This window comes from Meleagris gallopavo, chromosome 9, assembly GCF_905368555.1.
Source record: "Meleagris gallopavo chromosome 9, MGAL_WU_HG_1.1, whole genome shotgun sequence".
Lineage (NCBI taxonomy): Eukaryota > Metazoa > Chordata > Aves > Galliformes > Phasianidae > Meleagris > Meleagris gallopavo.
The window spans coordinates 7,789,401-7,813,944 of NC_139412.1; the positions used below are offsets into that span (position 1 = coordinate 7,789,401).

Consider the following 24,544-nt stretch of genomic DNA (forward strand, 5'->3'; position numbering starts at 1 on the left):
AAATGCCTACTACCTCAATAACCTAAGCAGCAAGCAACTGTTTTGGTGAGAGCAACACAAAACACTGTTAGGAATTAATTATTTGGAAAACAAAACAGGACTAGAAAAGATAAACAGTAATCAAAATGCTGAGACATACCTGGAAGAGAGTGTGCCAAACTTGCTTCTAGTTCTATTTTCACTTATTTCACTTTTTTGTTTTGTTTCGTAGTTTGTGTGTGTTTTTTGTTTGTTTTGCAAATATATAACCATATATAATTGTCTTGTATTTTCTACTTTTAATTGATAACAGGCTGGTCAATTAGCAGTTTAAAATTCCATAGCACAAAATCCTGAAGGGATAACAATAAATTAACACTAATTATTTAAGCGTGTTAGCAATTTATTTCCAAATAAAATACTTAATATTACTACTTAATTATTTTACTAATGAATACAATGTTAAAATCTGCAAGACAGGGAAAGAGAAATGTTTTATGACAATGCTGCCAGTGATCCAGTACAAATACTATGTGCTGGCCAAGTTGGCCTTCCTTTCCATATTTCTCTTCAGAAGAAAATAATCATAGTCTGCATTACAAATATTAGTTGTTAATAATATCTGTTAAAAGAGATGCTCAAAGTCAGGCAGTAAGAGAGAACTTCCATAAATAGAAGAAATTTGAAAAACATAGGAAAAAAATAAATTAACCTAAATAAATTTATCTGCAACTAAAAAGGATATCAAATACAATTTAGCAATATAGAATAAAAATAGCCAAATCCATCATGCATATTATGAGAAAAATATATTTTTATGATTCAGCATATTTAATGTATTTACCATTGTCTATGTGCAAATATTTAACAATTTAATTCTTTTTAGGCAATCTGTACATCTTAAGAATGAAAGATGAAATGATCATGCAGAGTCTGAGGCATGGACTTAGTTGTGAATGATCCAAATTGTGTATTACTGGTTCTAATGTCCCTTATATACACTCACTATTTTTCTCTTTTAAATTTTCTACCCCCCTTTACATGTCAACAAAAGATTCCACAAACAATCCATAACTGTGCGTGCAAGCACTTATCAGAGTCATGAGTCGTTCCTCCCCATGAGCTCTTCCTTCAATCAGGGTCTTTATCACGCAGCTTAATTTACTTTGTTTTTCTCTTCTGGAGGTGTCCTTGGTTCTCAGCATTGGTTTCTCTTGCTATTTTTCTTGGTCCACAGCTTCTGCTCTGAGTATACTTGCTTGTATTCCCACATGATCATGACAAAAAATACATAATGTTGGTTCAATTCATCTGGAAAGTTAGGTGTCTTCAGACAAAAAATCTAAATATATGACATAATTCAAATAAAGACAGTTGTTGGTGCTTAGGGATGGGGATTACAGATTTCATAAAAGAATTTGATGATAGCTAAGGGGATGATTTGTTGTAGAGTGATCATGAAAAACATAGAAGATAATGTAAACTTTTGTGAAACTATTAAGTTCTGGGTGGTTTGATTTTGGATTATAGTCAGGCACCCATTCAGCCACTCTCTAATTCCCAGGACTGGGAAGGCTCCTGTATTGTACAACAATCAGAAAGCTCATGGGGTGAGATGAAGATATGGAGGTAGCTTAACAATTTCTGTCACTGACAAAACAGACTCAACCTGGGGAAAATTAATTTATTGCCAAGTAAAACAGACTTAGGCAGTGAGAAGCAAAGACAAATATTAAAATACTTTCTGTTTTCTAACAGTGACTTCAGTCATTCATTCCCAACTCCTCCACCAAGTACCTCATGCAGTGTAAGGACAAGGAGTGGAGAGGTGGCCAGCTATAATCCACTTTCTGCTGGTCCCATATAGGCTGCAGGGGAAGCCTTGCTCCAGTGCCTTCACCAGTGTCCCTCCTCCTCCTTCTCTGGTCTGGCTGTTCCTGGGGCTGTTCCTCACACTCTTACCCTCACTCCTCAGTGCTGGGCAGCATTTTGCCCTCAAGCACATTGCCATGCTTCCAGGCCCAGCTGTGCCCTGTGCTGTGGTGGCCAAAAGCGGCTGTGTGTAGCACGGGGCAGCCCCGGCCTCACCTCACAGAACTCTGCAGCCACACTGCTGCCAAAGCCTCACTCTGAGCACCCAACAGAAGTCTTTAAGGTGGTTTCTTGTCCACAGGATATGCTTGGCATAGCTAGCCTGAGATTGCTATTGGCTCAGCTGTGACAGAGCGCCAAGCAGGGCCCAGGAAGGCAGCATCAGTGAGGAGGGCCTGAGCACGTCAGAACTCTCCACAAGCACTGTAAGTCCTGTCTTTGCTTTGGATTTGCCAAATATTGCCTGAGTTTGTAGGCAGTCACATTTCCAAACTGGAAAAGAAAAATGGTATCTTCTTAAGAAGTACAAAGTGCTTAAGAGAAAGTACAAAATAAAACTTTGAATAAAATGATCTCCAGATGGTCATTAAATATGTTAAATGGCAGTCTGCTTTCAGCCCACCAGGCACCAATTTTATTATTCTAATAACATCTTAAAATGAAAAAGATAAAGTCTTATAAAAAGAGGCCGTTAACTTTGATGGCACTTAATCCAGATAACTTCTAGAATATCCATTAATGTGCAAAGATACAAAACATATTCAGCAACAAAAATAGTTCTTTGCTGAAAGGTGCTTATGTGGACTTTTGCCAACTCTTTTCTTTTACATGCAGATGCTGAAAAACAGAAATTTTTAAATGTAGAAATGTAACAAATGCTGTGTTGTGAAATAAAACAGTGATGTATTTAAAAACCAAAATTATGGGTATTGAAAATTCGGATGAGTAAGCGAATAAGAATTTTGAAAAGTAGTTCTATTTGAAGTCTAAACTTTGCCGTACTTCATATACTCATATTACCCATACTTGATACAAATTCCACACATGTTAGCATTTGGTCATGCAATAACGTAAATTATTCTTATCTATTATGCATTATTTTTACACTAGTTTACAAAGGAATTCAGTTTCTGGTTTGGGCTTTGTGTGTTCAATTTTGGATGTTTATGTATAAAAGTTTGTTATAGTCTAAATATATACTATCAGGATCTCAGCAAACTCAGTCACAAGCAGAAGACATTTTCAGAAAGAAGAGAAGTGGGGGAGAGTCTTCACTTGAACACCGGAAGTTCAACATTCAGAAGAACTTCTTTACAGTAAGGGTGACAGAGCACTGGAACTGTTTGCGCAGAACGGCTGTAGAGTCTCCTTCTGTTGAGATATTCAAGACCTATCTGGATGTGTGACTTATTGTAGGGAACCTGCTTTAGCAGGGATTTTGGACTTGATGGTCTCTTGAGGTCCCCTCCAATCCCTGCAATTCTATGATTTCTACAGTCATCCACAAATGTATGCTGTGTATTTTTTGTAATATTCGAATTCCCAGAATTTTCAGGAGAAGCTCTTGAATTTTGTCTTCCATATTACCAAATAAACTGATACCATCTCGATAGATGAGGAAAAAGATAATCTTCCATAAGATACTCAAGTATTTGATGTTTTGGAATAACGCGAGATTGTGAAATGCTGATGGCATTTCATAAGTTTTTTTTCAATTCCTATTGAAGATAGAGCATTTCTGGAGGTCTCAGAAAGGGTAACTCTTCTGGGTTTCTGACTGAGCAGTTATAGACCTTCTACTCTGGCAGACAAATATGCTTAAATCTTTTTGTATAGATATGAAAATGTGCCATACCAATAGATGAATCTTCAAAAGGCTTGCTGTACTTATAGGAGCCAGCAAGCCGTAAAACTTGCAGTCTGAAAAATACTCAGGAACAGTGTAACTGTAAGGAATAAATCAGATGTTCTGTTCTCATTTTGAGTATATCTGACTGTGAGAGGAACATCAGAAAATAAGCAAAGAAATCTCCTGCCACTTTTGCCTACAGATTGAAGTGTGGGGGGTATTATAGCTACTTTGCTGCTTCTGACTGGGAAAATTTGCTTGTTGAATTATGGCAGCCTAAAATCGCATACGTTTACAGAAAGAATAAGCAGCAAAAGCAGAATGGATCTCAGGGTTTTGAGCCTCACTGCAGTGACTGCAGAGGCTGTTAATATTCAAGTCTGGTAAAGTAGCAAGAAATTTTCCTTAATATCTAAACAAAGTGGATTGGGTTTCTTTTTCAATCCTGAACTGTAATCTTTCTGAAATTTTCCCTGCATTTTCTTAAATGTGGACAAAATTTGTACCTCTGTAGCAAACTAATAGATAGAGCTGAGAATGCCAACAAAAGACAAATTTAGATAAAGCACTAGCACTAGAGGATCATATTTAGAATGTCTTTATGAAATGTATATTTGAATTACAGAAGCCATGTACAGCACTGCACTCTATAGCAGTGTCTAGTACAATACATAATTCAACATGAGTTAAAAATGAGGAGGTTGGAGATCAGTGGAGATCAAAAATGGCTAAAGAATACAACATATCACTAACATAATTTCTTCTTATTTCTTCTTCATTTTAAAGTAAATTCTTGTTTTTTCTTGATTCTCAAGAGGGATTGCTGAACCGCCTTGACTGAGCAGGGGGTTTGGAGCAGATGACCCAACCCAGGATTCCTTCCAACCTCTGTCATTCTGTGATTCTATCATTCTGTGAATTGAAAGTAGAAACTGATGTGATTGATGGAGAGCAGAATTCTGATGCAGGAAGCATACTTTCTTCAAAATGCACTCTTCTAAAATTTCAGATGTAGTGCTTGAGAGATTTTTTATTATGTTCTTAATAATCTTTGTTTAAACATATATAGAACTGAACAATTGTATGTTTTGACAAAATTTTAAAAGAATAATTTTCATTACACTCATAAGTACAGTTATTATTTTTGTTATAAAATGTTGAAATAAATGAAATTTAAAAGTATGTGCTATAAAATTAAAATGAAAGAATACAATTGCAACTCTGGAATAATTCAGTGTTGCCTAAAAACTTATAAAATATTAAATAGACATCCTTAAAAAAATGCTAATTTCTTTCTGCCTCTTTCGTGTTTAGCTTCACTGCATGTACAATCTTTTATATTTATTGATTCTGGTGAATATGATGTCAGGTAACACCTTGGGGGTCATAGATGATGAAGGTACAAACTGGTTCCCAAAGTTAACATACAAGCTGGAAAGATTTCTTTGTTAGAAAAGTAGTTCACATTTTAAAATCATAGGGTATTTAATTTTAATTTTCAAGAGGGAAATGTGCCAAATGCTTCTGTTTGGTTCCCCCTCACCACCACCCTTTCATTTTTTTTATTTAATTCACTGGAGCTTAGGTGCTGCTTAATTTATTTCAGTAGTTGAAATTTGTCCTCTTTGTCCTCCTAGTCTAGTTTCATTGTTTTCAAATAACACAGTCTTGCAGCAGTCCCATGTCAGAATAGGAGGCAAAGCATTTTGTAGCTTTACTTTCAGGGTTGTGTAATACTGTTATCGCTTTCAAAAGAGAGAACAAACTTTGCTTATCTAAACTAGTCATATGTTGAGATTTATATAGAAAAATCACAGTAGAATGTGGTTTCAAAGCATTAAGGTATTGCGAATATAGCAAACTATACTTTCATACCCTGCACTGTCACTAAGTAAGTCAACCTTCTTAGCCATTTGAAAAGGAGCACAGAACTTGAAGTTTATGTTTTAGTAAATATATAAGGCATCATTCAAGGTCTGCCAAGGCTACTGCATTGGTAAATGTCAAAACTCTAATCCCAGTAAGGGAGCGAGCCAAGGCAAGCTGCTGCATTTATTAGAGTAACATGCAGAAGCCTCCAGTACACTGTTTTCTAGTTGATCCCAAACTCATTGCTAGACTTTCCTATTGTTATAAAATTGAATTAGTCCTTCATTATGAAGGAAATAGGTGCAGATAAATGTTTGATATTCTGCCTCTGGCAGTGGCTAATACTATGTGCTTCAGAGGAAAAAAACAAACAAACAAACAAAAAAAAAACACCAGAAATATCCCCTAATACCACTAAGTCCAATCTGCAATGCTGGATGTAAGATAACATGCCTTCCTGATGCCCATAGGGCTGAATTATGCCCTGTTGCATGAGTCTAAATTAATCTTTTCCTAAGCAGTGTTATTTCAGATACTGCTATTGGTCAATTATGCAGGCCCTTTTAAAATTCCATGTCAGTTGTTGTGCTGCATAAGTAATTATTTCCTATTGAGTATTACATGGCTACTAACTATAAATCTTAGTGAATAACCCACTTGTTTTTCTGTTCTGACAGATGCTCCCTGGGAATGCTTGTTAAAGGGGAGAAGTACTTCTGTCTGCATCTAGTGAAGTCAGCCCTGAAGTAGATGAAATGCTAAACTGCTCTGGCCAGAGATTACGCATCCTGATGCTCCCAGGTAATCCGTTACTTCCTTTTGGAATCTTATATACTTGGGAAAGCAATATTTCAGTCACAAACTGCAAGGAATTTAGTGTTTGTTTACTATACATTACATTAATCTAAAATTATGCTGTGCCCTTAAATTTCTCAATGATCATAAAGGAAAAAAATAATGGTTACAGGACCTGTTCTTAAACTGAGCTTGCCAATGTTTAAGGTAAAGCATTTGATTTGATAATGAAACATGTAACAGTCATTGTTTGTTCTCCGTTTTATTTTTTTACAACTGAGAAGAACATAGTATGTGGAAGACCAAACATTTTCACTCTAATCTGAGTGATGTTTCAATCCAAACCTTTTTTAAGTCTCTCTTCTGAGAAAAATACCTTCTATACGTTAGTGGCTCAGTGTCCTCCTTCTGTTTCCCAAAGTAATGTAATTTTCATTAAGCAAGGGGGATTCCAACAAATAGTAGAGATTTTAAAAGAAATAATTTTAACTTGGCTTCAGTAGGCTTCAAACCACTATCACATGACACTCCTGACATGTCCATACTCTTATTAGAATACATGAGAAATAATATAATGATGGTAATTATTTAGCCCTAAGAATTTGTAGACAAGGGGAAGACATTAGGCTGTGTTATATTAATTCATTATGAAGAATTCTGCCAGCTCTTTGCCAATTTGTTTTTCTCAGTTTTCTTTTTCTTTTGGTGTATGCCAGAAAAGCTATTAGAAGAAAAAGCCTTCTGCTGCTACCAAACTCTGCCTGGTATGGAGTTAACAATATCAAAAAGACTTCTTTTTTTTGTTGCAACCTGTTTTACTGGTGTTAAAAAGAATTTAAAACAAACAAAAAAACATCAGAAGCACAAAAAGCTGTCAGTTGTTAGCCTTTCCTAGTGCAAGGCATTTCATCATAACAGTCACATGTACATCTCCACAGACCTGCATGCTTGGTGATCATTACTCATTTAGATGATCAAGCAATAGCCAGTTTTCTATCTGCTGGTGATTAGAATAGAATAGTTCAGTTGGAAGGAACTCCATTATGCCTCTGTGTTATTCTTCGACCAGTTGCAGGTGAAAAAAGCCCTGATCCTTGATCCCAGACTCCTTTTGTTCAGACATATGTTTGTAATCACACCAGTATATATAGCCATGTTTTTGGCTACACTGGGTTCTGAAGTAGATGTAGCTTTGCAACAGATTGGCACTGACAGTGCGGGGTTTGTTTAGGGCAGGTGAGAACAACACTTCTCTTTGTAAGTATCTCACATTAGACTTGATCTTACTTGCTCTTTCATGGCTGAGACCTAAGGAAGATTCAGTCACAAAAGATCCCAAAGGAAAAAGTGACTTCTTAGTATCCATAATGCACAGCATATGCAAGGCTGAATCAGCATTAGCTTCCTCTGCAATTTCCTATCTTCAAACTATTTTGCTCGTATATTTTTCTTACCCATTATACCTCTTTTTTTTTTCCCCATGTTTGTTTCTCCTTGCTGTTCCTTGAATTCTCAAACCTGATATCTCTGCCAAGCAAGTGGAGCTGGTTTCTAAACAGAAATGTCAGAAATGCAGTACATAAATTTTGCCGTTGTTTCAGAGAAACTACTTCCATTTCATTTCAGCAGCCTTAGGGTCCTCAGTATTTTTTTTTTTTTTAATAAGGTCAGTCTTCCTCATAAAAAGTAACCGTTAAAAGCAGGATGCTATATTTTACCATAAAGTAAAACCACTTTACCTGTGAAGGGAATGAAACTGAGTGATCACTTTAAGAACTGGGGAAAAAGTGCTGTAATAGTGAGGAATGAACATTATGGGTAAACACAGCTCTGTGCACCTATATCATAGTTTTGGATCACACAAGTGGGACTGTAAGCAGCTGCCTGTAAACTGTGTGTTTTGATCAGTGTTTGAAGAACTTTTTCAGATACACACTGCAGGAATGCTTCTCCTGACAAGTAATCTAAAGGGAAGAAAGTAATTGAATGCTAGCTTGGAGATACAGATCATCAACTGATTTTTTTCCTCTGAGATTTATACATGGATGACAGAACAGGAAAGTAGAAAGGGAAGGGAGGGTATTTTGAATATATTGAAGTTTACTGCATCTTCATAAAAGTAGGGCATATATGAAAAAAGAAGAAAGGTTCACTTGAGTATCTGGGTTTTAGTAAGCAGCTACTTAGCTCTGTTTCCTTGCTGGAATTTAAAGAATGATATTTTAATAATCAGTGAATTACAGTTAATTAAGTAGGTCATATTTAATCAGTATTTATTTAGCATAAGTATGTATCAAGATATTGAAGTTGCACGTGAGTTCTGATAAATTCCAAAGAAAAATTATGACCAGTTGATCAGTAAAAGTGTTAAACTTTCATACAATCCAATTCATAGTTAATAATTCATAATCATTATGTATATAGTCTAATAATTTTACAGAGTAGCTAAGTTTTCATACAGTATATACTATATCTAATTGCTAAATTATTTAGATAGTTAAATTCAAACATGGGAATGAATATTGATCATAGTGTGTAGATATTTTTAAAATGTATTTCTTTTTTCTGTCTGAGAAATCAGAGGGTTTTTATACTGTTTCAGTGATCATTTACCTCAAGAAATGTCTGAAAAAATATGTAGTTTCGGAATAGGATAAGTTATCTTATTCCGCTGTTCAGATGTGTATATTAAAACAATCTCCAAAGTAAAAGTTGCTTTGTGAGAGTGAGTTTACTGTTACCTTGAAGAGTAGTTTCCATTACTGCTACCTTGAAGTGTAGTTTCCATTCCTGTAATCACTTTGGGATATAGTGATTGCTGATGTCTGTTTCTGTATAGTGCCTCAGTACTCTCACAGCTCCCAATGCCATATATTTTGAGTGCTTCTCAAGTTGTAAAATCATGAAATAATACTGCTTCAGAATTTCATTGTTGGGGTTTCTTGAACTCTCTTTCAGGGCATGGAAAGAACATTATAATGTTCAGAACTCAGAAAAACGTTTTTCTACTAGATACAAATTTCATTCAGTTTGAAGTAAAACAATCTGTTTTACTTTACAAAAATAAAATAAAATAAGAATGGAACAATCTGCATATTTTTATTGGATACCTATTAATGTAACTGTACAAGATATAAAAAAATCTAAGCATTTGGTCTAAAATATATGAGAAACTTAATAATGCTGAAAAGTCTATTGTTGTTTAGGAATACTTGTGTGTCTGTGTAGTTCCAAGAATAATGTATATAAAGCAGTGAAGGAATTGCAGTGGGAATCACCAAACCAGTGAAAAAGCACTTTTGCTTTAAAAAATAAACGTAGAATTTGAAGCAATTATGTACTTGACATTTTAAAGTCTTTTCTGCTGAGAATGCGATATTGTTTCAAATATTACTATAACTATAATTGTTGGAAGTAATTCAGCCAGGAGAAGAAGCTGACTTTCTAACTTGTTTCTGTTCCAAAACTGCCCTTCATGAAGACATGCTTAAATGTTTCTTTAATTTACTTTTAAAAGAAAAAGAAAAAAAAATTGTTAAAATTTGTTTTAAGAGCTATCATGGTCTTGTTCTTTGTTGACATAGCTGAAACAACTATAGCACTATTGCAGTAGAATAGTCAGAGGCATATTTCAATATTTCAAGGTATGGGCAATAGTTTGTTGTTGGCTGGGTGGGTTGTTTTTTGCAATGATACAAATACATATTGCCAAATACATACACAATAAAGATGAACCTGTCAAGTTCTGTAATGTTCACCAAAGGTCTCACTGCTTTGCTCTTCAACAATTCTGAAGGCCAAATCCACGTGATGATTAATTGGCTGACACCTGTAATATGCTTCACTTGGGAAATTTTTGAGCATAGGACTAATCAGGTTATGGCCTCTTGTGCTACATAATGACTCAATTTCCATCATCAGAAAATGGGATTCCAAACAATGATCCAATATTTTTTGCTGTCTTGGTCTGAGAAAAGATACTATCAGAAAACAGAAACTTAATTGTTTTCTCAGATAGGTAAATAGAGAAGGCAGAAGTGGTTGCTCTGCACAAGGTGGAAGGAAAGCAAATCCACTTGCATTGTACATACGTGCATATGTAGCACATATCCTGACACAGCCAAACTACCTAGACATCAGAGTGTTAGAGAGTGGGGGAAGAGCACTAGCTTCTTCATGTGAGAAAATAAAGGGAAGAAAAAAAAGACTTATTAATTTCTTAATAATTTTTCCTCTACTAAGAACAGTTAAAAATCCTCTTTCCACCAGTTTGTTTTTTTCATGGTTTGTTACTGAGATCTTGCTCATTAATCTGTTATAGTTCATATAGTTTATGCACTGTTATATATTTATTTAGTCATTTCTTAGAGGCTGTATCATCTGTCCTTTATGATGTTTACTCTTCTGCAAAATTCAAAAATTGTAGTAGTGAAGAGATTAACTCATTGCTAGAGAGAAAATGCACAGTCCTAAACACCATGGTATAATGAAGATGAATCTTGGCATTCTTTGCTTTTACTAATCTGCAGTCTATCATTTCACTATATGAGAACAGACATTTCTTTCTTTACTATTTAATCAAGTATCTGAAGATATTAACACTAGAATAAATTAAGGGCTTTTAATAGACTCTGAAAAAGCAGCAATTTCAAGATGGTCCACAATAATTATCCTTTAATTAAATGCAGTATGTTAAGCCTAAAGAAGTGCAGAGATTTGGTTTGAAAAAAGGTGGTAGGAATCTATAGAAATCAAACATATTAATAAAGCTTAATCTGAATTAGGGCAAGCGGAAAGAAGGAAGGACCAAATGTGCCATACTAGAATCAATGAAGGAAGAGAAATACACAATTACAATTAGGAACAGAAAACAATAGATTTATAATGTAGGGGCTACAGAAAGAGTTAACTATACCAGATTTAGATTTTCAGATGAATGGTAAGAATTAAAAGAATAAAGCCAAACCAGTTGTAAAGGTGATCATGATCTTGTTTCTTGATCCTTCATTCAGCATGTAGGGTTATGTTTCATAAAATCTTTAAAAGCATGAAACTGTGTGTGAAGACTTACCTTGTGGAGTCTAAATCCTTTTGCATTACAAGGTTTATACAGCAGTGTCACAACCTTGCTCTGAACATCTGAATATTGCATTATAATATACAGCAACCAATCATATAGGCGAATGTGAGTAATAAAACCTAAGGCTCATAAACTCTCTCAGGCTATGTACCTGTACTGCATTTTAATACTATCTCTCTACTTTCTGAATCATTAAATCTGACACACCAAATTTTATTCCCTTTAGTAGCGTTGTTAGGTTGACTGCCCACTAAATATGAACCCTAAGTGAAGATGACTTCACCTTGGTACTGAGCTTTCTTTGCTTCAATTAACTTTAGTACTTACCTCACTTCAATTAACTCTGCAGGATCTGTGAAAAGGTCTCCTTATTATTGTGAGATATTTTTCTAAGGCATGAAAAATATATTTGGCAGTACATGGGGATATAGAAATGACTTAAATGAAATTGCAACTTTTGGTAAATAGAAACACTTAAAGGCCATTTTTCAACAATAATAATTGTTTTTGTCTATATTTAGTCCCTCCTTAAAACCTAATTATCCTGCTAAACTATGTACAAACTAGACAGTGGACTGTATGATATAGAGGAAATATATTTGAATTTTATTTCAGACTTCTCAAAGCAGTAATTCATGTCTCATGTATGTTCAACGGTAAAAATACTGTGTGATTTCTACTTTAGAGATATACAAAAGTGAATAACTATTTAGAAATTACTTTTTAGCAACTCTCACGTTGGAGAGACGTAGTGATGTTGTTAAAGTTTTTAAGAATTTGTATAGTTGATCCTGCAAGAGAACAAGCAAAACAAGGCTGAGATAAATGAACCTGTTTATTGTTGACATATATAGTAAATGGCACAATGTAACTTATGGATCCCTTAAAAAATGAGAGCTCTGCTATTTTTTATTTATCTTAAATCTCAGTAGTGAGCTGAAAAGGCTTGGCTTGCTGCTGCAAGGCTAACAGGAGTTGAATCACAAATCTTTATTAATCAATGGGATAGCCAGTAATGGAGGAAATTGGGACATGTATATTAAAAAAGTATATTTTAATCTAGCATCTAGAAACTGATTTAGAAACAATATAGTCCTTAAGAACAGGATATTTATGTTCTAATCAGAAAATACAGGATTTGGCAAAATGTGAGTTAGAGTGAGCTAATAAATAGAAACACCAAATAGCTGTGATCTAACTTCAGCCCTGAAGAAATATTTGGTGAAACAAGGGCATCCCAGAGGAGAGTTTGTTAGAAACAGTGACAAAGACTAGTATGTAGAACTAGTACTAACACTTGTCAAGAGCAGTTGCTTTGGAGCTGGCCCAGCCAGCAGCAGAGCAATCGATCCCAAGGTATAAGGGGCCTTTGCCAGGGAAACATCGAAAAAGGGAGAAACCCTACAGTAATGGGTAGCTCTCACAAGAGAACTTGATGCAGTGTGGGCTTTGCCAGGGCAACTGAGTCCACACCCATGCTCCTGAAAGAAGCCTTAGAGTCTACAGACTGTCTCTAAGGAGAACCAGTCCTTATGAGTTTGGCGCGCGTGTGTGTGTGTGTGTGTAGCAAATTTTTGTTCTGGCATATAGAAGCTGTAATGAACACATAGCTTCAGCCCCCAGGATCTCATGTATATGTTCCCGGTGTCATCCATTCAGGTATTGCATGCGACAAGCAGAGCTGCTGTAAATGCCACATGAAGCTCTTAAGCAAGTTGAAATTATTCCACCCCTTCCTCGTATCTTAGGTATGTCTTTATGCCTTAGGTGCTAATGCTTGTCGTGTCCCAGAAGATGTCTGATTCTTCTCAGCCACTCTCCCACTCCCTAGTGCAGTATCACTGGTGCACATTAGGTTGCTTCTTTCTCTGCTGTTCTCTTTTTAAAATAATGTTTTAAGAGACTTAACCAAAAATGTCATCACCTCCATATATTTGGCTTGCTGTGTTCAGGTGGTCCAACTGAAGCATTGCATTAATACTGATACACGTTAGGAATTGCTGAGTGGTGTTGTGAGTAGCTTCAGCTAATTAACTCATTTGTTTCTGATCTATTTGGTTTTCTCCAAGTGTATGCAGCAATAAACTGCCCTGAAGTTGTCAAAAGTGAAGTAGATAGCAAGTGCTTGCTGCCTACATGCACCACGCTGAAAACGCGGCAACTGTGTTCTCCTCTGACTGAGAGTACTCAGCACCTGTTTGCGTTAATGTGACTTGCATCTGTGCTCGGAGTACAAATTCTATAGCCTCTGGGTAATAGACACCCTTATCTTACATTTCCATATTGCTGTGTGAAATAAAAGCCATTGTACAAACAAATCCACCCCATCCCTCCGTGGATGTTTCCTCTTGCTTCTCTCTTCATGAGAGCTAATTTGCAGTGAGACAACCCAGGACTGACAAAAGAGATTTGTTACTTGCTGTTGGCTTAAAGAGAGGCAAGCAGAGACTTCTTGACATGCTGCCATTGTATGGGCCTTGTCTGAACTTTATCTTCTTGAGATGCAGTCTGTGAGTAGAAGTCGCCTTTCCTGAAAATACTGTATGGTTTCCATAGAGTGAAATTTCTGCCTGTGGACTAGATTGTGGCTTTATGAAATTGTCGCTGTGTCCAAGTGGCTTCAGACAACTCTGAAAAGCTGTGATAAATATTGGTATCAACAAAGGAACCAGCCTGAGCGCTTATCAGCAATACGCTCCTGCTTGCTGCCCCACCGTCTTTATCAGGATGACTGCAAGTGGGGCACCATGAAATTAGAACATCAAAGTGACGGAGAATCAAAAACAAAGAAGAAAATATAAGATCTTTGTAATATTTAGTCTAAATTTACTCTCTTCCAGTTTAAAGCTATTTCCCCTTGACCTGTCACTACCTGCCCTTATAAATGTCCCTCCCAAGCTTTCCTGTAGACCCCCTTCAGGTAGTGGAAGGTCACTATCAAGTCTTCTCAGATCCTTCTGTTCTCCAGCCTGAAGAGTCACAGCTTTCTCAGCCTGTCCATGTAGGGGAGGCGCTCGAGCCCTCTGATCCTCTTTGTGGCCCTCCTGTGGACCTGCTCCAAAAGCTCCACATTCTTGTGTTGGAGGTCATAGAACTGGACATGGTAGTCCAGGTGGGGTCTCACAAGAGCAGAGTACAGGGGCAGTTAATTCAAAATACACCCGTGCCTTTCCAGGAGAGTGCTGGTATTGCATTTGATACCATTATGTTTTGGACTTCTATTTTAAGAACATAATGCTGAAATGTTCCAAACTGTTCTAAACTACTTGTTTTTGCTTTTTTCTTTGTATTCACCTGTCTATATAGCTGTTATGGCAGAACTTCTGAATGTCAGTGTCAGTGAACGCTTTGGCATTTCTTTTCCTTTCTAGATCTGCAGAATTTTGGTAATCATTCATTTGCCAAGAAGGCTTTTTTCCCCTGTATTCCTAATTTTGACAATTTGTTTAACAGCTTCAGATAATCAAGAATTAACTTGGGTAGGATTTTGTCTTCATTCTTCTTGCTCTGTGTTTCTGTTAAGTATTTCTGCTTAAATAGTCCTCTTAGTACTGTGGAGAGCTACTGCATGCATTTTTCTCTGCGGTAAATAATCATTTGGCCTGTGTGCTTTAGAGGCTTGCTACATTTCTCTTTTTACAACGCGTAAAACTTACAAAAAGAAAGCTGATGAATGGACCTGAATGTGTGGCCCAGAGTTCCCTGCAATATCACAGACACAAAAAAAGGTTTACTATGCTGAAAATAAAATGGAGGCAAGAAGCTATGCTTTAGTAGCATGTGACAGCCCCCATTTAGGGGCTGATATATAGTAAATTGGTTTTGAACCTAACTGAAAATCAACTGTTTATCTTTAGTTCTTTTTTTAATTATTATTTTCATATAATTTAGCTGACTAATGCTTTCAGAGCATTTTTCTGGAGAGAAGAAATGACCACATATGATAGATGTTTGCTACCATCCCTGGGATGTTTAGATTCATGAGTAGCTTGTGGGAATTTAACTGAGTATAATGTCACACCACTGATGATCCTAGCAGTGCGAGGTCACTTGCTGCTGGCCAGGATCTTTAATTAAACCATTCTATCTTCTAAGAAACCTCTGGAAACATGATGTTTGAAAGAAAAATTCGTTGTATTCTCTTTCAGATGAAAAAGTGGGTTTCAGGAGCAGAAAATAGTTTCTTCAGCTATATAAACTATTTGTGCTAAGTTCGGACTCGCATAAACCTCCTCTATTCAATTTACCTTATACCTTAAAAGATGCTTCCTCATTTGGAGATTTTCAAAGTAGACTGAAGAACAACAAGGAACAGGGAGTTGATAAATGTAACATTTTCTGTTTTATGTTTTAAAGGATAAATGGCTTGGTAGTTATGCTGTGTTTAATGTGTATAAAACAAGTGCTCTTGATAGAAAATGTAGTAAAAATCATTACTTTTCTTCTCTTGGGATATATTTCTTAATTCTAAAGCTGAAGAGTGCTGTTTTTGTGTTAGGTTCTTTCTTTCCATCTAGATTCCTATTCATCTGTAATTCTAGTATGAATAAAACAAAAAGGAATATCAGTAACATATTAACTTACAACTAATTGTAGATTACGTAAAAGTGGTAACGTGTAACAAAGATAAAAGGCAATAAATGAAATCTCTAAAATGTTTCAACATAACCTACGTACAGTGTGAGACAATTACATGAACTGATAGAGTTTTTAGGATTCCTACCTACTTTGATTAACAGAACACAAATACATTTATTTTATTTCTTTGCTTTATGCGTTACTGTCTGTAGAATGTTTTATCCTGAGTATCAATTAAACTGGATTTTAGGATGTAGGTAAGAGATAGCTCTAGATGTTTGTGCTATAGATGCATTTCTCTTGTGCATTTAAAAACATTTTAGAGCAATCAGGGAGAAATACGAGACCGATAATTTGGAGACACTGACAGCAATTTTAGTAAGATTGACTGCTACTACCTATTTACTAGTAAGAGTAATCAAACAGAAGCAGAATTAATTATATTCTGTTTTTTAAAAATAGACATTTTGTCATATTTTGTACTTAATACTTTTATCAGTATTATGTTCTACTTCTATACTGATATGCTTTAATGTTAGCCTGTTCTGCCAGGCCACTCTTTTATGGTTTGATGTTGTTTGTTGTTTTTTCCAACAAGGTGAGCATCGTGATTTTTAAGTTCTGCTGTACAGCCATGAAACGTGTGTTGGTCACATATACACAGCTGAAATCAAAGAGATGACGTCCACTAGGATTTCCAAGATTTGTGATTGTGTGGTTTTTTTTTTTGTTTTTTTTTTCAGTCAGTGTTTCCAAACTCTCTAAATAACAATGTTTGGGAACCTGCTTTTTAGATTACTGTGCAGCTTGCATGCTTCTTCCCATTGAGGTGCAGTTTCCCTCATAAATCTAGTCTATTAATGATTTGTGTGTGTTGTAATTGATTCTATATTTTATAGAAGGATTTATTGTTGTTACACTGTAACTCAATTATTAATTGTTATGTTTCCTAATCTTTGTCAGTCTTGCATTTGGTTGCCTTCGTATTTCTGAAGTAATTTCTCTTGGTTGAATAAATGGAACATATATTGCATTTGAAAGTATGACCTCACTTGAGCATAGCTGGCTTTTCCTTTCTTGATAATTAACTTTTGATGATTCCTGAATGGACAGTGTACAAGGTATATAGTGTAGAATAAACAACAGTGTTCCCTCCTGTACTCAGAAAGATCAACTATGTAATTAATGTGCTCAAGAAGCTGTGGTCTAAGATAAGAAAAGTCAATCCAAATGTGTGCTAATAGCTTCAACTTCAATTAATTTTCATCAGAATTATCATATTCCCCCAGTGTCCCAAATACCATTGGAGGATAGTTGTCCATGTGTTTTTTTAATGAATTAATCATGCTGAGGGGGGAAAAAAAAAAAAGAACAAACAGCAAAATGACATAAATAACATACATACAAAATAATAGCAGAAATAACATACAGAAGTACATATGAAAAGAAGTACCCAGATGCTCCATCTGATTATTTTGTACATAGTATAGATATCAGCCACTGCTCAAAAGAATGTATGAAGGTCATGCTATTCAGGTTTTCTTTTTTTGTTGTATTATAGATTTTTTTTGCAAGTTATTTTCTTGACAATCTGTTTGTAAGCAGTGTATCAAATTTTTGGGGTACTTTTGCTCAGAAAGAGTGGAATGCATTGGAACTCAATACATTATGTATTATCAAGAAAGAGGCAACTTCCTTGTAATGGAAAAAAAAATACTATAGCACAAGCAAAGTCAAATTTTATATTATGGCCTACTTAACACACTTGGAAAGATAAATGCTTTTTTGGGGGGATAAAAGTTTTCCATCTTTATCTGTGTAGGTTCATCATGGTCTTTGGACTTCTCTGTTGAACTCCAACCAATTTTGCATAGTATGGGGACTCCTGTCTTAGTAAATGTGAAACCAAGTGTATGATGTTGGCTGATTTTTCTTTCCTGGCAATAATTAATGTATGCTTGAACCTGAGCTACCCCATTCCCCATTCTCTGAATACCTTTCTCCTTTACTTGACTCTTACCAGCTGGCAGATGTGTTAGGTGCTTTTCTACCACACTGATGTGTCTCACTGACTTCAGAGACAGGTCTGATATGTGATAATGTAAGACTGTATTTCACCAATTTTAAAACTCCATGTATCTCTAAACAGAAAAAAGTATTTCATGACAGTTGCTTGAAAGGCAAAACAAATGTTTCTAAAGTAAATAGTATGTCATGCCATCAAAACTGTGGCATATATGGTCGGACATTGTATTTGTTAATTTTTATTCATATTGAAAGAAGTATAGTTATGTCACTTTAAGCATAGATTATGTCTGATGGATCTGAATACATGAATGCCTTTTAAAATTTGGCAAAACTGCATGGGCAATGTGGTTCATGTAGCAGTGTGTTTTGGAGTGAATCGCCCAGCTGCTCAGGTTACATCATGGTTTTTTGACTCATAACAATGGAGATTCAAAGAGTCATGAAGTTCAAAGCCAGCACCAGTGGCATTTTCAGATGAGGTCAGCTAATGTTGGTGCAGTGGATGTACTCAAATCAGACTAGTCTTATCTGAAGTATCCCTTCCTAAAACACACTCTCAACCTAAATTCTTTAGTTATTAGATCAGAGAGTTCAGGCTGAGAATGTGTTTTGTGTTGTGTTTTTTTTCCCACAGGATTTTGTTGCCAGACATATGCATACATATATATCTATGAAGTTTGCAAGATTACAGACCTGGAAGCTGTCCTTCAGAGTGAGGGACACAGACTTCTGCCTGCTCAGATTAGAGAGGTTTTTGTTCTTTGGCTGGTAGTATGGCCAAATCATTCACTGTCTTTTCCTTCTGAAAGCCTAGTTCTTACTTATGAAAAAATTAATGAGAAACCTGTTGAAAGAACCACACTGAAAAAAGAAATAGCTAATTGCAGTGTGTCATAACATTCTACTTATTCTTAAAATATGTATTTGTATTTAAAACAGAGCTTTTAGGCCAGCCATATTAAAGCAGTGCTTTTTACTCTTCCACACTGTGTGAGCTTTTTTATCAGCTCTTTGAATGGAAGGAGTTTGGTGGAAGAAGAGATGAAACAGGTTTTTATGGTCTGGTTTTAATTCTTAAAGGAGTTTCACTGTTCCAAATAAAATCAGTATTCTTATGATTGAGGCTAACATAAAGATACTCTGCGTACCTGGGTAAATTATCTGATCCAGAAAGTACTTTAGCACAAAAGAGAAGCCTCTCAAAAAACATTAAGCTCCAGCTAAGATGAAACACAGGAGCCAATATGAGATATTTAAGTGAATAGCCAGTACATATTCACTCATTCCTGGAAATATGCAGCTGCCAGTTGATTTATAATGAAAAATGTATAGCAAGTTTCATTTGAGTATTTCTTCTTTCTGCACTTCCACATATAGGGTATAGTAAAGGTGTTATTTTGTATGGAGACGGTTGTCCAAGTCTCCTTTAGCTTCCCAGCCCTGAGTTGGTCCTGACTGATCCAATTCAGACCTGGCTGAGAGAACTGGGGAGTTTGGAGAAATCCATTCACCCAGGGGTAGGACATCCCCAAAGCAGAGCTCTCTACTGTATCATGGACAGGAATCCTTTTTTTCTTTATCACCTACTGGAGCAGTTAGTTAAGGTTACTGTATTTAAACACAGATTACAATAGATATGCAGGTGTCTGTTCATTTCAAACCTATCAGCCAGGGAAATGTGCTTCATTAGTTTTAATAATTACCAGAAATAATGATGAAAAACAATCAGCAAGAAAAGAGGAAAGCAAAGGAGCCATCCTCCTTCAGCTGTCCTATCAGTGGTCATTAAAAGGTCCTCCCACAAAAAAAAAAGTGGTTCTTGGCTTGTGTCCTTTCTCCATTATTGCAGTTGCACGTTAGCTTCACTCTGTTTTATAGCAGAGAGTTAATATACAGATAGAATTGGTAAATGCTTAACAGAAAGGAAAGAAGGAAGAAATCTTATTGATATACAAGCATGATTTTTCTTTGCTCATACCACATGGAGTATCTTAAAGATATTATGTACTATTTGAGCTGAATTTTGGGTTTTTTGACATATAGCTGACATATGTAACATCATATGAAGGCACAAACATGGGGATGTATACATTAAATAAATTGATTTGGTTGCAGTAATGTGAAAGCAAAGTGTTCTTGATAACTAATAAATGTATATTAAACAATTCAATATTTAAATATATTGAAACAGACATAATAAAACCTACAAAGGATATGCTAGTTTTAACTTGTATATTATGTGTAGTTCTGTCAATTTCTGTTGATCTATTGAATTTTCTAAGTACAAGTACACAATTTTCTCACATGATAGATGTAACCTAATTAGTTGGATGATGTAGTAGAAATGCTTGCTCATGGCTTGAAGCAGTGATTGAGCACCTTGTGGAAAGGCAGGGCCAACCCAGGGGAGCTCAGGTACATGCAATATACCTGCGTGACTGGCAGGAGTGGAGCTAGTATCCACCTCTTTCCAGACTTCATTTAAGGACTGGCAGTGCAGGTAAGGGTATTTTGCTGCAGATTCATCCCTGTGTACCTGAGGTCTTCTGAAAGTAAGCAGCTTCTTTCCTTTATTTCTGTGTCCACAGTTGTTGCATTTGAGCAAATCCTCACTTGCTGCAGCCTGGGACGTTGCTGCTCTGCTGTCGTTGCTGTGCTTTCTATCACGTTACAGAAGGGGAGATTACTTGTTTTATCCTAGATATAAATTTGAAAAGTTTTAAGAGTCTTTGATCAGTGCTCTGCTAATGTCAACATACTCAATAGACAAAGGGAACTAAATGCTAAGTCATAGAGCATAGGATTATTTCACTTTTTTTTTCTCGCCTTTTCTTTCCATTCCTTTCTCCCTTCCTTCTTTTCTTCATCCCTTCCTTTCCTTCTTTTTTTTTTTTTTTTGGTTTTTTTTTGTTTGTTTGTTTGGTTTGGCTTGGTTTTTTGTGCTTTTTTCATGTTACAAATGGCTACATGCAGCTTGGCCATCATTCAGAAGTTTTGTTATGGAAGGAATAGGTCATTTGCCTCGTAACCTCTCAGTTTTTCCAGTAGTTCTAAATTAAGTCCCTTGGATCGCTCTTCAAGGTCAGTGGCTTTTTCATTAAGTGCAGAGAGCCTTGCCTTCTTTCGAGTTACTTAAATTCCCTATGCCCTGGGCCACTGATTTTTACTTTAGTTCACTTTCATTTTTTAATTTGACCAAAGTTAATATAACAGGCTGTGTGTGCTATCAGCTTTTCCTATTCCCCTTCCCACTTTTTTTTATTATGGAATTCATCCTTTCAGTCTCACAGGTCACCTACGTGTTTGTTGAAGTACTAAGTCCTAAGCCATTTGCTTGCAGTAGATCAAGAACAAGAGTTGCACCACAAGCAGACCAGAAAGACTGCAAGATGTGATTTTTTTTTTTCATTCTTTTTTATATTGTCATACAAAATGATAGGCCTTTAATATTTTTCCGCATGAGGATGAAGCTATTAAAAATCTCTGAACACTAACTATTAGGTTGATAACTCGACAAGAAAGAATATGGATAATGTGTTACATACATACAAAACAAATTTATATAAAACATTTATTTCTACCAGACATTTCTACCAGTAAGGAATTTTTGCAATTCTGAAAAATTGGTGTTTGCTGCAAGCTCTCGTAATGAATACTTGAGCTCCTCTAGCCTTTCTTATCTCAGTGATTTTTTCTTTTTTTTTAAAGCTTGAATTGTGTCCTTCAGCTCCCCTGTGTTGTAAGTCACAGTTATTATTTCCTTTAAATCAAGTGAAGATAGTTAGGAAGATACACATTATTTTCCTCAATAATGTGTGATGAATATATGACAGAAGCAGAAATAATATCCCGCTGTTCTAACTGTTATACTGTTATATTTCATGGCTTGTAATGCCATGGGAAGGAAAATCAACACTTTGTCAGAGTGACTAAGCAGTTGGAGGTTCTCCGTTAATGGTGAAATCTCTCATAGGATTTGGTTTCACTTGACAATTACATTCAATTAGAAAACACCCCTAAGTGACTTCTCAAGGTTGTGGTTTAACTTGGTGTGATTTCCAAGTGAAGAAAACCTCTGGAGGAGATATTATTAATTGTACACTCCACAGCATTTCCTTGGGAGCAGCCAAGGTCAGTGCAGTTTTCTCAAACACTCTGCAAATGAGTAACCAGGAAGTTTTTCCATTTAAATAGTTCAGAATGGACAAGTGAAATAAGTAACTGACAAATGTCATTCTTTTGAAGGAAGATGGACTAAGAGTTTGTCTAAAGAGGCTATGGGATGATGCTGAGAGTAAAGCTTTTGGCTGAAGCTCTGTCTCTGCTTTCTATATCATGTCACCATCCTTCTTTGTGTGGAAGTGTAGGTAACACATTCAGTGGTCCCCGTAGTCTTCTTTCTTTGCCTGGTCATTTAGCACTGGACTTTCTGGCCACCTTTTCTTTCAAAACTAAGGGCCTTTCACAGAAAGGCCTACTGACCAGTCCTAAAATAGCTCCATATGTATTTGCCTTTTTTTCCATTAAGATCAGATTGAGATAAGCACAAATGAGGATGATACTGAACAGAATACAGTTTTGAGAGAAAAATCTGTGAATGTTGTGAATTTACGTTGCTGTTTGCTAATATGCTGTAGTTTCTTAAATCTAATTTTCATGACATCCTAATGGGAAGGAGAGGAGACTGCTTATTTCTGTAAGTCATCTTCATCATCATTTTATTTCTTTTCCAATACCGAACAATTTTTAAAGCAACTGAGCCAAAAGGACAAGTGAGTCAAGTGTTCAGTTTAGTCTGTAAACTGTAGGCTTCAGGGAGTCATGGAAAGAAACAGACTTTATTTGCTCTGTTCTTATGCTCCCTTTCCTAAGTGCTCACTTCCCACTCTCCAATGTAAGAGTCTCTTAAACAGATCTTTCCTCCCATTTGGTTTTAAATTCATCTTTACTGACTTTCACTTGCCATAAAATATCAAATAATTAATATTGATACTTTATTTGGTCTCTGGGAGGTGGAGGTTAAAGATAGCGCTTTAGTTCAGCGAGGTAATGAAAATGTTTTGTCTTCTAATCAAGCACTTGAAACTGTACATATTCTGCTAATATGCAATTGTTAATAGGCGTGCCTATGATATATTCAATAAGTGAAACGAAAATATAATGTGTGAAGCTATACAAACTATCTTGGATTTTAGCAGAATACTTCTGCACCTGTCAGTCTTATTTCATTTGTCAGAAACAGAACTTGGTTTCATGTTTTTGAGAGGAAATTACAGAAATTACATCAGTACGCACTTAGGGAAGCAGTTCAAGATCATAACTGTGTCTTAGAAAATAGTGGACTATCAACAATTTTCTGTTTACAAGAGAAGTTTTCACTTATTTTTATAATTGCACATAATTTTCTTAGATATAAATAGCCTAACAGCACCATCTTCTGACAAGCTGTAATTTCTGCAGTAACCTTGAAAAGCACTTCTAATCTTTTACATACATATTTATACTGCTGTCACAAAACAATATATATATATTGTTTATATATATATATATTCTTTTTTTCTAGGGAAAATATGTGTAAGTGTAATCCCATGAATCCCAAGAGAAGACGTTGACTAAGAGACCAGAGAAGTCACTTGCTGTCCAATCTCATTTAAAACAGTGAGAGAATTTCATTCAACTGTAATTGTGCCTCAAATTGTTGTTGAAACATTTGCTTCAGAAACATTTCAAAGGTATATTCCTGTCAAATATTTGGAAGGAGTAATTTATATGTAATTTGAACAGCGGGCAGTTCTGCCAGCTTCAGATGTCTTGAAACATTACTGTTAAAGTGTACATCACTATAAAAATAAAAAACACTATGTATATTCCATTTTTTAACCTGGTGTTGCTGTTATCTGTGTAACAACAACAACAAAAAAAACTGTCTTTCTTTTCTTACTGAACTGCACAGAATAAATGCTGATAATCTTAATACATTTTTGATCCATTTAGGGCAACTGTGGTCTTAGGTGATTGTATTTTGGCAAAGGTGATTTTACTCATGTTTATCTTATGTTGTCCACGAGCTCATACACTTGATCAGTTACCATGAATTCATTCTCTAAACTCCATTCTTGGTTGAACCTAATGTTTCAGCCAGGTCTCACACTTCCCAGACAAAATCCTGGATTGTCAATGTCATTAAGAAATACATATGTTTTTGCTGGTGGTGATAGGTGCAACTGTAATGAATGTTAGACAAGTTTTGATAGAGAACCAACTATTATCCAACCTTTCTCAAAAGAGTGATAATAAACACAGTACTGAAACGAAACAATTTATCAAACAGTAACTATGCCTCTCAAGGGAACAAGCCCTATTTCATATTATCCCAACTAATTCCACACATACACGTTTACATTAGAAACACGCAAGATATTTTTTAGGTAATCACTCTTTATATGTATTCATGAGACTTTAGCCAGATAACTAAACCTGTACTCATAATGAGC

The 24,544-nt window shown here is 35.7% G+C and overlaps 1 long non-coding RNA gene across 1 annotated transcript; it reads left to right on the top strand.

Annotated features, from left to right (window-relative positions):
• Positions 1 to 315: 315 nt before the first annotated feature.
• Positions 316 to 23,857, top strand: LOC104912171 (uncharacterized). The gene is made up of 3 exons (XR_794441.4): positions 316 to 2,276; positions 6,247 to 6,370; positions 23,614 to 23,857. It is a non-coding gene; the product is annotated as an uncharacterized LOC104912171 (long non-coding RNA).
• The last annotated feature ends 687 nt before the right edge of the window (positions 23,858 to 24,544 follow it).